This window comes from Nannobrachium achirus, assembly GCF_963921795.1.
Source record: "Nannobrachium achirus genome assembly, chromosome: 6".
NCBI lineage: Eukaryota > Metazoa > Chordata > Actinopteri > Myctophiformes > Myctophidae > Nannobrachium > Nannobrachium achirus.
Genome location: NC_137815.1, coordinates 6,863,243 through 6,877,406, shown reverse-complemented (window position 1 = coordinate 6,877,406; position 14,164 = coordinate 6,863,243).

The window sequence follows — 14,164 nt, the reverse complement described above, 5'->3', positions numbered from 1 at the left end:
CAGATGTAGAGGTATTGACCAGCTCTATATATGGAGATCTAGGTGATGATTATGTCGTCTCCATGTATGGATATCCAGGGTTTGGTCTTTGATGAGGGGATATCACAACAATGTGATGTCACAATGTCAACAAACAGGTCAGCACAGCAGCTATTGCATGTGCATTCCCAGATATGGGCTTAGTGTGGTTTCCCTAACCGGGCATCATCTGGGAATGAGATGTAGAGGCCAGCTCCATATGGAGATCTAGGTGATGATCCAGTTGTCACCATGTATGGATTAATGGATATCCAGGGTTTGATCTTGATGACATCACAACAATGTGAAGTCACAATGTCAACAAACAAGTCAGCAGCTATAGACATTGAGGCGTTATGGACAAGATATGTGCCCATTTTCATAGTTAACTGCGATCTATGGTCGCAATCACTGACTGCTCCGCTATAGGTGGCTGCCATTTTGAAAAAAGGAAGACATTATTCAGTGGCCATTGGCCAGTGCATTTTTCCATAAGAGTGGCCCTTACAGAGTAAATGTGCCAAATGTCATCCTTGTATTACAAAGTGAACGATTCTTATTCTTATTATATCAAGATCTCCTCTGAAAAGGTGGCTTCCATTTTTTTTTCAAAGGTCACCATCTTGGAATTTTAAGTGGCCAGCGCCTTTTTCTATAAGAGTGGCCCTTAGAGAGTATTTGTGCCAAACTTCATGCTTGCATCAAAGTGAACAATTCTTATGAAATTTGCCATTAATATGCTCTGACTATATGCTGTATCTCAAGAACCGTAATAGATACAGACATGTACTTGGTACCAAAACATCCGCAACAACTTTAATACATGTATGGGTCATAACATAAATACAATTTGAGTTATAAAGGAAAAACAACATTTTTGGACGGACATCTTGGATTTTGGGGGCTGCCATCTTGGAATTTTGCGTGGCCAGTGCTATTTTTGAAAAGAGTGGGATTTGAAGAGTATATGTACCAAGTTTCATGCTTGTATCACAAAGTGAACGATTCCCTCATTAATCTGCTTAGCTACAATTGATTGGTGAGGGTAGCTTTGGATACCCTTGTTGATTGTGGGTCCTCATGATGTGCAGAGTCAAGGCATCACTTTGGCGGCAATATATCAAGATTGGCTTTCAGTTTTCAAAACAGTCCACAGAAAACTGCATGAATTTATTTGCTAGTTGATTTTGAGTGTGCATACAAACTGCCAATGACTTAGTACAGTAGCTGTACTTGGTACTTCATCCTCACCAAAGTTATGGAGAAGTTGAGGGCTGGAACTATTTCCAGGCTCTCTTTTTTCTGAACTGACAGTGAGATCATTAAATGCTAACAGACCATTTAGTATCTCACTTGACATTTTGATATCTTTAACTTTTTCATGTATCCACATTTCTTGTCTCAGTTGGTATGCAAACATAAGAATTAACACCAGCACATCTGTGCCTCTGCAGAGAATGATGCGCTTCTGATAGCCTTGGTTGTTGCATCAGCTGAATGTAGAAGTACAGTATGCGAGTAACAGCTTCTTTATACTTAATATGAATCCTGCAGTTGAGGAACATCGATCACAGCTACAGATGACACCTTTTCAGGATCCTCAAACCCTCCACTAATACCAATTTCCTGACCATAATTGGAACTACAGTATCTTCTCTAACTCATTTGAGGAAATGGGGCAGATTGGCTTTGTTTTCATCCATTTCAATTAAGCTAAATATCCCTGTCCAGCTTCACACATGCACTTGGTTCAGATTTTTTTCAAGCTTGGCATCTGCACTGTAGAGCCTTGAGGAAGTTTTTGGTTTTCTCTTAGAGAGGCTGTATTCTCTTGGAGAGGCTTTATTCTTTGTGACTAGTTGGTTCCCAACAAATACAGTGATCATTTTCAGAGACACTGGGCTGTATTTTGATTGTCTTAAGTACCAGCTCTTATGCCTTAAACTAAAGGCCTGTCCATACCGAACATTTCGTCTGAGAGTTCCGACTTTCCGACGTGCAACTTTCCAAACTCTAATTCGAGGTAATGCTTTTCAGAAGATGCGAGTAACTTCATTTTGTAGTTGAACCGGCCCTTTCAGACGAAAAGTTAAGTGGTCCGAGACAATAAGGACAGACCTTTGAGTTAAGGCATAACTGGTACTTAAGACAATCAAAATAGAGCCCTCTAGTCTAGATCATAAACATTCTCCTATTGGAAGATGTGATATCTATGGAACTGTTCAACAAAGTTGCATGGCATCAGTATGATCTCTTTTGATTCTTCATCATGTGTCAGTCCAAAACATTATCTGGTATCCTCTGCCAAGGTTAAACATTCATTGTAGGTGATGGACCAACGGTTTATAGCTGTCTCATGTCTGTGATCATAAGCCGCAAACCAGGGCATCATGCTCTTGAAATAATAATATTCATCATTACTCTTGCCAGCATCAATTAGCTTTGCTACCTGCATTGTCATTACATTACCACATTAGTAGTACATTTACACATGCAACTTTGCTCAACATCATTGCAGGAAATTTAAAATAACTTGTCAGTACTGATTTGTGAGATTACAACCAGGCTAGAATACATGACAAGGGTTTAAACATTAACACTGGATAGGTTGTCTGCTTTTACCCAGAGGTGTTATCTTACCGGTAGGTCAAGTCAATATCAGATTTGGCTCCTTGACAACCAGGTGTGACTGCCCACACAGAATCAGCCATATCCTCCATCCCCCCCCCCCCCCCCCCCCCCCCCCATAAAATATTCACTTTAGCTTTGCTACCTGTATTTTCATTACATTATCACATTAGCAGTACAATTACATTTGCAAATCTATAGCAGCAAAATCTGATTTTACCACTTTTAAGTATATACAGTGATAAAATGACCTAATTGTTTGTTTTTTCAGAGATGCCAACCAGGCTAGAACCCATCACAAGGGGTTAAAGATTAGTTCTGAATAGGTTGGCAACTTCTACCCCGAGATAGCTGCACATGTCCCAATATCAGCTGCGGCCCCCCGACTACTACGCTAGCTAGAATCAACTGCCTCTCCTCAGTTCAAAGTGGTCCGAAATGGATTTCAAACGTCATTTGAAATATAATGTTATGTTGTGAGTATTTCATTTGTGTGTGTGTTTGGGGAAAAACATTGACGCAAGACTTCTCAGCGGCTACCCGGCCGGTAGGCCGGGCCTTCCATAAGCCTCAGTGTTTCCTAGTCATTAACCCTGACCGAGGTGCGCCGTCTCAGGCGATCTTGAGCCCCGTGAGACACCGCCGAACGAGCGGCAGCGAGCGAGTCACCTTTGTCAAGCGGTGCGAAGGTTGCATGAGCCGACTCAGCGCCATCTGAGTTACATACACCGGGGTACAGAATAGTAAATAATTTCACCCCCGAGAATTCAACACGCTATAGCTAATGGCTAACCACAGCTAAACTCGAACTGTTTTTGCTACTAGTCTGCTATACAGGATTTATCCACTCCGAGGAGCAATTTTTTTTCTTGTTTTATGTGAGTTCTGATATAAATAAATAGTTAATCATTCCCACCCTGTGAATGTTCAATAAATAACAGCAAACAGGTTGCCTGGTTACAGACCCTGTATCGCTAGCCACACCCCTTTAAAATGTTGTTTTGGCGATACAGAGGTCTGGTGTTGCTCTCATTGAAGAGGTTTTCCTCGTTTGGAAATCCGTCCGGCGAATCAACGTTGCTTCTCGGGGCTTGTGATCATTGTGGGTGGGGTTTTCCAAGAACTCAGTGTGATTCCAAGTAACCTAGCGCCGCCGCCCGACCGTACCGCACATTCCCAAACAAACATCGCGTCGCCCGTCACGGTAATATGCGATCGTATCGATCTCGCTATGACATCAGTAGCAGACATGTTTTACTGTGTTTGATTACTAGTTCGTAGCACTCCTATTCTGCCTTTTTCTTTGGTTAGCAAGTAGCAAGCAACAGGCTAGTAACCAGCCACATAACAAAACTACGTCATCTGCTTTGCTACTGTTGTGTTGGTCAGACAGTGAACCAATCAAGACTGCCTCTTTGGCAACGCCCATCCAAGAAACTGCCTTGGATGAAAGCAGTTTCAGACTGAATAATGGAGTGAAACGAAATGTCAATTCAGGCTAAGTGTCAGACTAACAAACAGGAGAAACAATTGACATATTGTCCTGTATTTCAACAGATAAACCACAACTACAACCAACCAGCTGTTACACTGAAGTTCATTAAGTTTGTTATGTTTCTCCTCAGCACTCCAGGCTGAACCAACGCACAACACAAAAGGTATGTCTGTCTGTGTGTGTGTGTGTGTGTGTGTGTGTGTGTGTGTGTGTGTGTGTGTGTGTGTGTGCCTGCCTGCCTGCCTGCCTGCCTCTCTATACAGTGCAATATTGTAATGAGAGTCTTGCTTTGCAGGGTGTGTGGATTTTTAAACGTTAACCCTCTAATGTCTAACTTTCTCTAATGTCTAACTTTCTTCAGAGGTGGAGCCCTTCCTCATAGTAGCCAACAACATCAACCTGATGAAGATCAACTTGGACGGCTCCAGCTCCACAGAGCTCAAACAGGTGAAAACCATTAGACATAACAACATTTTTTAAGTTTAATTAACTCATTGACTGCCACCATTGTTTTTTTACTTATGTTGTTCCTTGCCACGCTTTCAGAGATTTTCGCTAACCTTTGAAAACGTATAGCATATTCCACAACGGTCCGATTTCCTCGCAGTAGGGCTCAAAAGATGCCTACAGCTATGATGTCATTGGAAAAAATGTCCATGTCCACTTGCATCCTCTCCAAAGATAGTGTCCACCTCGCTTTTCCACCACTCTCCCAAAGGCTCCCATTATAAGAATAAAGCCTTCCAAACCACCCAACACAAATGAAGGGGGGTTTGTTCCGGTGACGTCATCAACATGTCAGATGATCTTCCAGTAACCCAGGAATGAATTGGTGATCCATAAGCTAGAGAAAAATGCTATCCTTTCCACCACTCTCCTCATTGACTCCCATTATTTAGATTTTTCCTTTTTTCTTTTTTTTTTCCTTCTTTTTCCACAACGCCGGGGGACGCTGGGAGCGTGTTCTCTCCTCCGCGTCATCAGTGCCTATACCCTAGGTGGGGTTGGCAAAGGAGCCTTTCTGTGTAGAGTTTGCATGTTCTCCACGTGTCCCTAGGGTATAGGTACCCTGACTACCCTCTCAAAAACATGCAGTAATCGTGGTCTCTATAATGCCTCCCCCTTGCCCCCTGTCAGGTGATAAGAAGCGGCTTGCTCACTCCTAATGCACTGAGGGAAGCATGAGCTCAGTTCGGCCCCTCCCCAGGTTGGCACAGTGAGAGCAGAGCCCAGGATTACAACTTGGGCAATTGGCACTGGGTGAAAAATGGAATACACAATCGTGGTATATTATCACAAATTATCTTTTTTAAGGGAGAATTTTACTGGATTTTACTGGAGAAAATGTATAAGCCCTTTTATAAAATGCCATGACCCTCCCTCTCAATTGGGGAAAAAATCAGTGACCCTCCCCAAGCATTAAAATAAAAAAGATTGACCCTCCCCTACAACTTGACATTTACCATAGTCAAATTATGCCTAAAACCTAAACTTAGTTATTCCTAACCAGTGGCGAGAACAGAACAGAGAAGCAAGTTCTGGGTGGGCACTAGGGGTGCCACGGTTCACGGTATAAAACCGAACCGTACGGTACGCCATGCACGGTTCAATACGCCTTTATGAACCGCGGACTTTCGGTTTTGCAATTAATTAATTTCTTACATCTGGACAGACACTGTGCATCGTGCACAAGACAATCTCCACTAAACCCCGCTCCGCGAGTAAACACGCACTAATGTCCAATCACCGTAGCCCTCACCCCCACCTACTCACAAGAGCGACATTCACACTCGCAGCAGAGCAGAGCAGTTGAGAGTCCTCACAGAGATGGAAAAACAAAACGAAGCCAGTCTTGTTAGTTGCTAAGCTGTGCAGTGCGGAGCGCACGCACAGGCTAGTTGTTGTAACATGGAGAACAAGTCCAGGAGAAATCTGCTTGTTGTTGTTAGTCCCATACATCATTACAGATTGTTTTTAGACTGGCCATAGCAGGCAGCGTTTGCAAGCAACAAACCCAAACGTAGCGTAGCCCCCAGCCAGTGTCAGACACCCGCTTGTCTCAGTGGCTGCATAGTGGAGGGACAACGCATGGTGTGCTGCCATGTCTAATTGTTATAAGCCACGTTGAGCTTGTTTTTATGTAAAGTTGCTTGTATGCTAAATAATGGTGGATGCGGTGGTGAGCTTGTAGATCGGCTCGGCCACTTTCAAATAGCCGACGTATATAGGTTTAACACCTTGCAAGCCGCGGCAGAACCCTCTGAACAGAGGTAGCGCCGAAGAAATAAGCCATTTATTTACAAACATGTTTTAAAAAAACAAAGCCCACATGATAACAACACGTAATGGAGTGCTCGATACAGCGTACATATTCATCCTGCAGAGGTCGGCGATCTTACTTTGGCGAGGCGGAGGGGAGATCAATTCCATTCGTTTACGTGCGGCGAAGCAGGGAAAGGAGCGATAGAGAAGCGGCGCCCGAACGTGATTGAGACCGCGATCCACGAACAGAGACAAGCCATCTTGTGCGTCCTTCTTGTCGAGTTTCAACAACGTGGAGAGTAGGAGGTCACTCCTAGCCACCCATCCATCCAGAATGTGAGTCAACGGCGCGGCCTGCTGGATACTACGAGTATCACACCCAGTCCCAGAAAATGATTGAGAGAGGATATTAACCGTTTCAGATGGCTCCAACAAGACACAGAGAAGAATGGCCGATGTTTTTTTTTTGGATTATTATCATTTATATCAAAAGTCCGGGAATAGACGTGTGGCTGATTGGACCAAGTAGGAAGTCCGAGGGAGTACGGCCAGGCTTAGAAGGTGTTAAAGACCTCACATGGCCTATATTCACTTATTTAAGCCTTGTTTTCATAGACCTGGTTGCTTATTCCTCTCGCAAAATTTGGCAACACAGTGAACACACTCACACCAGTCTATTTATAGTAATGACTGAAAACTTACAGAGGCTATTTGCTCAAGCTTGAAGCCTACTATAGTATCTCTTGTTGTGTGCAAAACAATTTGTTCATAAATAAAGCACCTTGTAACTGAAGACGATGGCCAATATTGATGATAATGATAATAGAAAAGAAAATCTTTTTCCCCCCTTTTTATTTTTATTTTATATTGTTATTTTTTTTAACCCACGTTAAGGCTAAGAGGCACTGTCATAATTCAATTTGCTTAGAAGCAAAATAAAAAGAGATTTTTGGAAAGTCAAACTTCTTGTTTTTTTTATGGAAAACACTTACCGAACCGTACCGAAACCGTGACCCCAAAACCGAGGTACGAACCGAACCGTGGACTACACGAACCGTGGCACCCCTAGTGGGCACTGTGAAATTTATTTTCTTTCTTTCTTTTTTTACTGTAAATAATTAGGATTTTTTTTAGGGTTAAAAACGGGTGCGGGCGGCAACAGCAATGAACAATAATGAATAGGCTAATATAATGCATTGAGATCCCAGCTGCACTTCATCCCAAAAACACATTTCCAATTATAAACTAACACACCCTCCAAACTAAAGTAACACACAGTGAGTAGCCTACTACTGCTAGTGTAAAATTCAACGTGGACATCACATAAAAGGTGAGAAGTTCTCACAGGTTGAGAACAGGTTATTTGACATCTAGGTTACATATAAAACAGTTGACACATGTGCACAACACAGAGAAGGCTTGTAACTGCTGCCATTCATTTTGTGCTGTTGATTGCCTGTGGTCAAATCTGGGTCAAATGCGCATTTTCAACGAGGACTTGAGATATGACTACTAAAAATGTGAAATAATCCATCAATTATTATTTAGTATTTTAATAAATAGATGATTAATCATTAAAATCACATGATATAGCTCACAATTCATTATCCTCTTGAACTTTAACTAGTGACATAAACAACACATAATGACATTCTACAAGTCTTCTGAGCAAGATGCTGCAGAAAGAGGACATTTAACTTATGTTACATCTATTTATAGTCATATACTGTTACATGAAATAAAGATAGATTTTTGGGGGTGAACTACTCCTTTAAATACATTGATGATATTTTTTAATTTTATTTTTAATTTAATTTCATTTACTTTACTTAGGTATTTCCAGTTGTAAATCGATTTTTCTACTTTTGTACTTTTACTCAAGTAAAGTGTTGAATGCAGGACTTTTACTTGTAACAGTATTACTATATTGTGGTATTTCTACTTTTAATTAGTTAATTAAAAACACATTTCCAATTATAAACTAACACACCCTCCAAACTAAAGTAACACACAGTGAGTAGCCTACTACTGCTAGTGTAAAATTCAACGTGGACATCACATAAAAGGTGAGAAGTTCTCACAGGTTGAGAACAGGTTATTTGACATCTAGGTTACATATAAAACAGTTGACACATGTGCACAACACAGAGAAGGCTTGTAACTGCTGCCATTCATTTTGTGCTGTTGATTGCCTGTGGTCAAATCTGGGTCAAATGCGCATTTTCAACGAGCGGTCGTTAATTATTTTTTTTAGCACCTTTTCACTTTTTACTTTAGGTAGGGGGGATACAGTTCTGACAACCATTGTTGCTGCCTTACACAGCTTTCCATTGTTTTTGGAAAATACTTTGTAGTATAAACACAGCTACTTCAGTTCATTCACTAACTGCAGTGACTGTGGGGCATTTCCAGGGATGGCACCCAGGGTTTGTCATTAAATGAAGCGGAAGGCTGTTGACAATGGTTGCATAAGTTCCTGTACCTCTGGAGCCATTGTTTGCCTTTGAAAAATTGCATGACCCTCCCTTGAATTCAAAGTGAAATCAGCAGACCCTCCCTAGGACTGAAATTAAAATAGCATGACCCTCCCCTATTTTCCTCCAGGGGGTGCTGTTTTTTTTTTTTTTTAATTTTTTTTTCAGTATACACCACCCATTTGAAAAATGTTCCATGTGCCTCATGGCCGCTAAAGACAGTGGACTTGAGATATGACTACTAAAAATGTGAAATAATCCATCAATTATTATTTAGTATTTTAATAAATAGATGATTAATCATTAAAATCACATGATATAGCTCACAATTCATTATCCTCTTGAACTTTAACTAGTGACATAAACAACACATAATGACATTCTACAAGTCTTCTGAGCAAGATGCTGCAGAAAGAGGACATTTAACTTATGTTACATCTATTTATAGTCATATACTGTTACATGAAATAAAGATAGATTTTTGGGGGTGAACTACTCCTTTAAATACATTGATGATATTTTTTAATTTTATTTTTAATTTAATTTCATTTACTTTACTTAGGTATTTCCAGTTGTAAATCGATTTTTCTACTTTTGTACTTTTACTCAAGTAAAGTGTTGAATGCAGGACTTTTACTTGTAACAGTATTACTATATTGTGGTATTTCTACTTTTAATTAGTTAATTAAAAACAATCTGAGAACTCCTTCCACCACTGGTAATCCTACACTATATTCTACACGAGTGCATCCCCCCATTCAGACATGCTGCCATTCAGACATCCCCCATTCAGACACTAACCCTATACTAACCCTAACCCAAACCTCTATGGAAGTGCATGGCAGCATGTCTGAATGGAGAGCGGCCCACATTCTACACACAGTGGTAAGACTAACAGACTAACACAACTGCTATGGTGTGACAGGACTTGAAAAAGGCATGGGCTCTGGACTTTGACTATCAGCAGCAGATGATCTACTGGATAAACGGGGTCTACCAGGACATCAGGATCAGTGGCATGCACATCGGTGGCAGTGACATCCAGGTCAGTGTGACAATGACAACGATGAGGATGATTGGCAAGGAAGGGAAACCAAATGAACAATACTTAATTTGTAGGCTAATGTAAATACTTTGTGATATCAGTGTTACATATCAAACAAGAGAACAGGCTTCCTGGTCACTCTGTCACTTTCCAAATAGTGGCTCAGAATCAAGACCCGTGTTTGGGTTGTGAGTAATTATTATTTCAAAGCCCCCTCATAAATGAAACACATGTTTTATTTATTTTTTCAAAAGAACTTACATACATCAGAATTTTTTTTGAAAGTGATGCATTGTGAGCTTGTAGATCGACCATTTTCACTGGTTTGGGTCCTGACTCCGAGGAGACAAGAAATGTATCTTTTGAATACTGCTAGAACGTTTTGGAACCACTTAGTGAGTTATTTTAATCACCTTGCGTGAATAACTCACTATGGGATAACCTTCGGTTAGACTAAAGCAGAAGCACTACAACTTCAAGTTCACTCGACCGAGGAAACCGGGTTTGCTCCATAGCCGCTCACAGGTCTTGTGTCGTTCAACCCACCTGCCTTTGCCGAGGACGAAAGGCTGCATTGCCTGTGTCCGGTCCGTGCCTTTAGGGCGTACGTGGACAAGACTCAGTCAACAAGAAAATCTGATCAGATGTTTGTCTCCTGGGACCCCAAATCCAGAGTGAAGCCTATCACCAAAGTAAGGCTGTCCCAATGGATAGTGGATACTATACGACTGGATTATATACCAAGGCTGGAATGACACCACCAGTTGGGTTACGTACTCATTCCACCAGGGTTATGTCAGCATCCTGGGGACTATGTAGGGGTACCTCCATCCAGCATGTGTGTTTAGCAGCGAACTGGTCGTCCCTGACGACTTTCGTTAGCTAATACAGACTGGACGTGGTGGCTACTTCCCTAGCGCACACGGCCCTCTGGGTGGCCTCCAGCTGAGACTCTGCCTGGGGAGGAAATATTTGTTGAGGAAGTTGGACTGGAATGCCCCATGCTTTACACCCGATGGAGGCGGTCCAACGCTAAAGGCCCAGTCTGTACTTTTTTTTTTCTTTTTACACAGGGGTACATAAGTTGTACTTCTGCTTTAGTCTAACCGAAGGTTATCCAATAGTAAGTTATTCTCGCCATGGGTGTTAAAGAACTGGGGTTACCCACATAACTAATAGTTAATGTACAGTTCTCCTTTGGAACAATAACAAACAAAAAATAAAATATCAGAGAGATCTACAAGCTCACAGTGCTTCGTGATGCAATGCTTTGTCAGCTATCTTTGAAAATACAAAGGGGGGGGGGGGGCTATTAGTCCGGGAGCTGTGAGGGTGAACGTGGTTTTGTCAGTAAAAGTTTTTTTTTTTTTTCTTGTAGCTTAGGGTCACCTCTTAAGGATTCAAGAGGGTGATATCCCTTGGGCATCTTTTGTTATTAACCCCTTAATGCCCAAACCACTAAACATCCACACAAAATAGATTTTTTTGGCATTTCATGCAAAATACTTCACCTAAATGCATAAAGTTTGCTTTCTACAGTGTTTATCCATGAGAGTGAATATGTACAGTGCATTAGATTTAATATCTATGCATTTTTAAATATTAACCCCTTCATTCAGTAGCGCGGGAAGGGGGGCTACAGGGGCTACAGGCCCCCCTGGTGGCTGGTCAGCCCCCCCCCCCCTCCAGTCGCATGAGCAGACTCAGCGCCGTTACGAGTTATAGAATAGTAAATCTTCGTCCCCCCGACTTTCGGCACCTCCGCGCGGTCCAAGAGGAGGCCAACCCTGGCCCCCACCGTTGTGTTTAGGTTGCTAGGGAAACGGCAGGTCTACCCGGAAGCAGTCGGTGCAGGCATGTAAACAAAACTTTATGGTGGACTGTGTGTTTTGCTTCATTAATTTGCAACACATCACTTACCAAGGGATTATTGCATGACATCATGGACAGTTCATTCGCTATCAAGGATAAAGTGAGGTTTTAACAAGGTAAGAAGATTGACTTTATAATGTGCTCTCTCTCTCTCTCTCTCTCTCTCTCTCTCTCTCTCTCTCTCTCTCTCTTTATCTCTCCCTTATTTGCAAAACTGTCTGCCGCCTTGCAGACCCTAACCCTTTTCTGATGTGGGCTTTGCGCTGTAGTTTATTATTCTGCATGGCTGGGGATTTTATATTTTTGAAACACACTGTTGGTGAAACAGAACAGGGCATTGTTAGTGAAAAAATGACCACCAAGGTAATCAATAAAGTCAACCAACGAATTCGCTTCTTGCAAAGGGTTCAATACTAAATCCCGAAAGACACTAGGAGGAGCTCTTATTGGGCCCCTCATTGATTACGGAGTCCTTGTCTGGTATCGCGACGCCCCAGCCGCCTTAAAGTTAAAGCTTCAAACAGCCCAAAACAAACTAATTAGGGTTGTGCTTGGTCTCCCTCCTCTGACCCACCTTACCGATCATCACCACGAAAGCGTGGGATGGCTCAAAGTAGCTGACAGAGTACAGCATCTTGCAATGGGCCTGTTGTACAAGATACACTACACCTCCAAGATTCCCATGTACCTGACAAACTACTTCTTAAAGGTCAAGGATGTTCACGACCACAACACCAGAGGCAGCTCCACTAATCATCATCAACGTAGATTTAACACTAAACAACCGGACTACAACCGGACTATGATGACCACCTCCCCCCACGACAAACTTTCCTGTCTCGGTCGAAGACAAAGAGCCCCCCAGCTCCGACGTTGGCTCGATCACTACAGAGAACATGCACTCTGTTGTTTTTGCGAAACCAGGACTTCATCTAGTCCATTTAAACATCAATAGCTTGAATCCCAAAAAACTGGAGCTAATTAAGGGAATGTTTCATGGCGGTAAGGCAAAGATTTTATCCTTCTCTGAAACTAAACTTGATGACTCGTTTACAGATGCTAGCATTGAAATTGCCAACTACACTGTAATCAGGAATGATAGAAACAGGTGGGGAGGCGGAGTTTGCATGTATGTACATAATGATGTCAATTTTATCCCCCGTCCAGACTTACACCACAGTTCTCTTGAAACTGTATGGATTGAGGTAATCTTTGAACATGCAAAAAACATACTAGTATGCGCTGTCTATAGACCACCTGATCAGAATGATTTCTTTGAGCTGTTTGATGAGAGCTTAGCAAAGGTGGACGGTACTGAGTATCACATTTTGGGCGACTGGAATGTGGACATTTTGCGTAAAGACGCACCCATGTTCAAGTCCTTTGATGGGTTATGCAATCAATACAGCCTCACTCAGCTTGTCACAGTACCCACCAGGGTGACAGAGCACTCTCAAACCCTCATAGATCTCGTCGTAACCACTGACAAGTCCAAAGTCACCGCTAGCGGGGCTATTGTATGCGGTCTTAGTGATCATTATATGATCTACTCTACCCGAAAAATACACAAACCCAAGGCTAGTGGCCACAGAACTGTCGTTGCTAGAAGCCTGAAGAACTACTCCAGTGAGGCTTTTAATCTCAAACTAGCGGGTGTAGACTTTTCCCCAGAGCTGCAGTGTACAGATGTCGAAGAAGCATGGCGCGGTTTTAAAACCAAATTGACCAATGCTCTAGACGACGTGGCCCCCTTGAATACCACCAGGGTTAAAGCCCGCCAAGAGCCATGGTATAACTCAGATATTGCAGAATCAGCTAAACTCAGAGACAAAAAATACGATGAAAAACGAAAGTGCTGCAAAAAGCTCAGGAAAAAATTCAACCCTGGCCTCAAAATCCACGTTGAGCATCTTACTGCTCAATGCAAGAGACTTAGAAACCAGACAACCGCCCTAGTTAGATCCGCCAAAAAAAACTACATCGACGACAAAATCGATGAATACAAAAACAAACCACGAGACCTATGGAAGTTGCTTAACAACCAATTAGGCTTAAAATCAAAAACCATATGCCACAACATAAACATCAAAACGGACACCGCTCTCATTTCTGACAAAGGTGAAGTGGCTACCCATCTTAACAAAACCTTTACCACCACAGCCCGTTCACTGGTCAAAAGACTGGTCGCCCCATCTGGGCGGTATGGTGAAGAATTTGTTAATACATTCTACAAAAAACTGGTCGTCAGTAAAGACAGCTTTAAACTTTCCACAGTGACAACTGATGAAGTGTTTAAAAAATTGAGCGCCCTACCTCAACACAAGGCCACTGGCCTTGATAAAATCCCAGCTAGATTTCTCAGAGATTCAG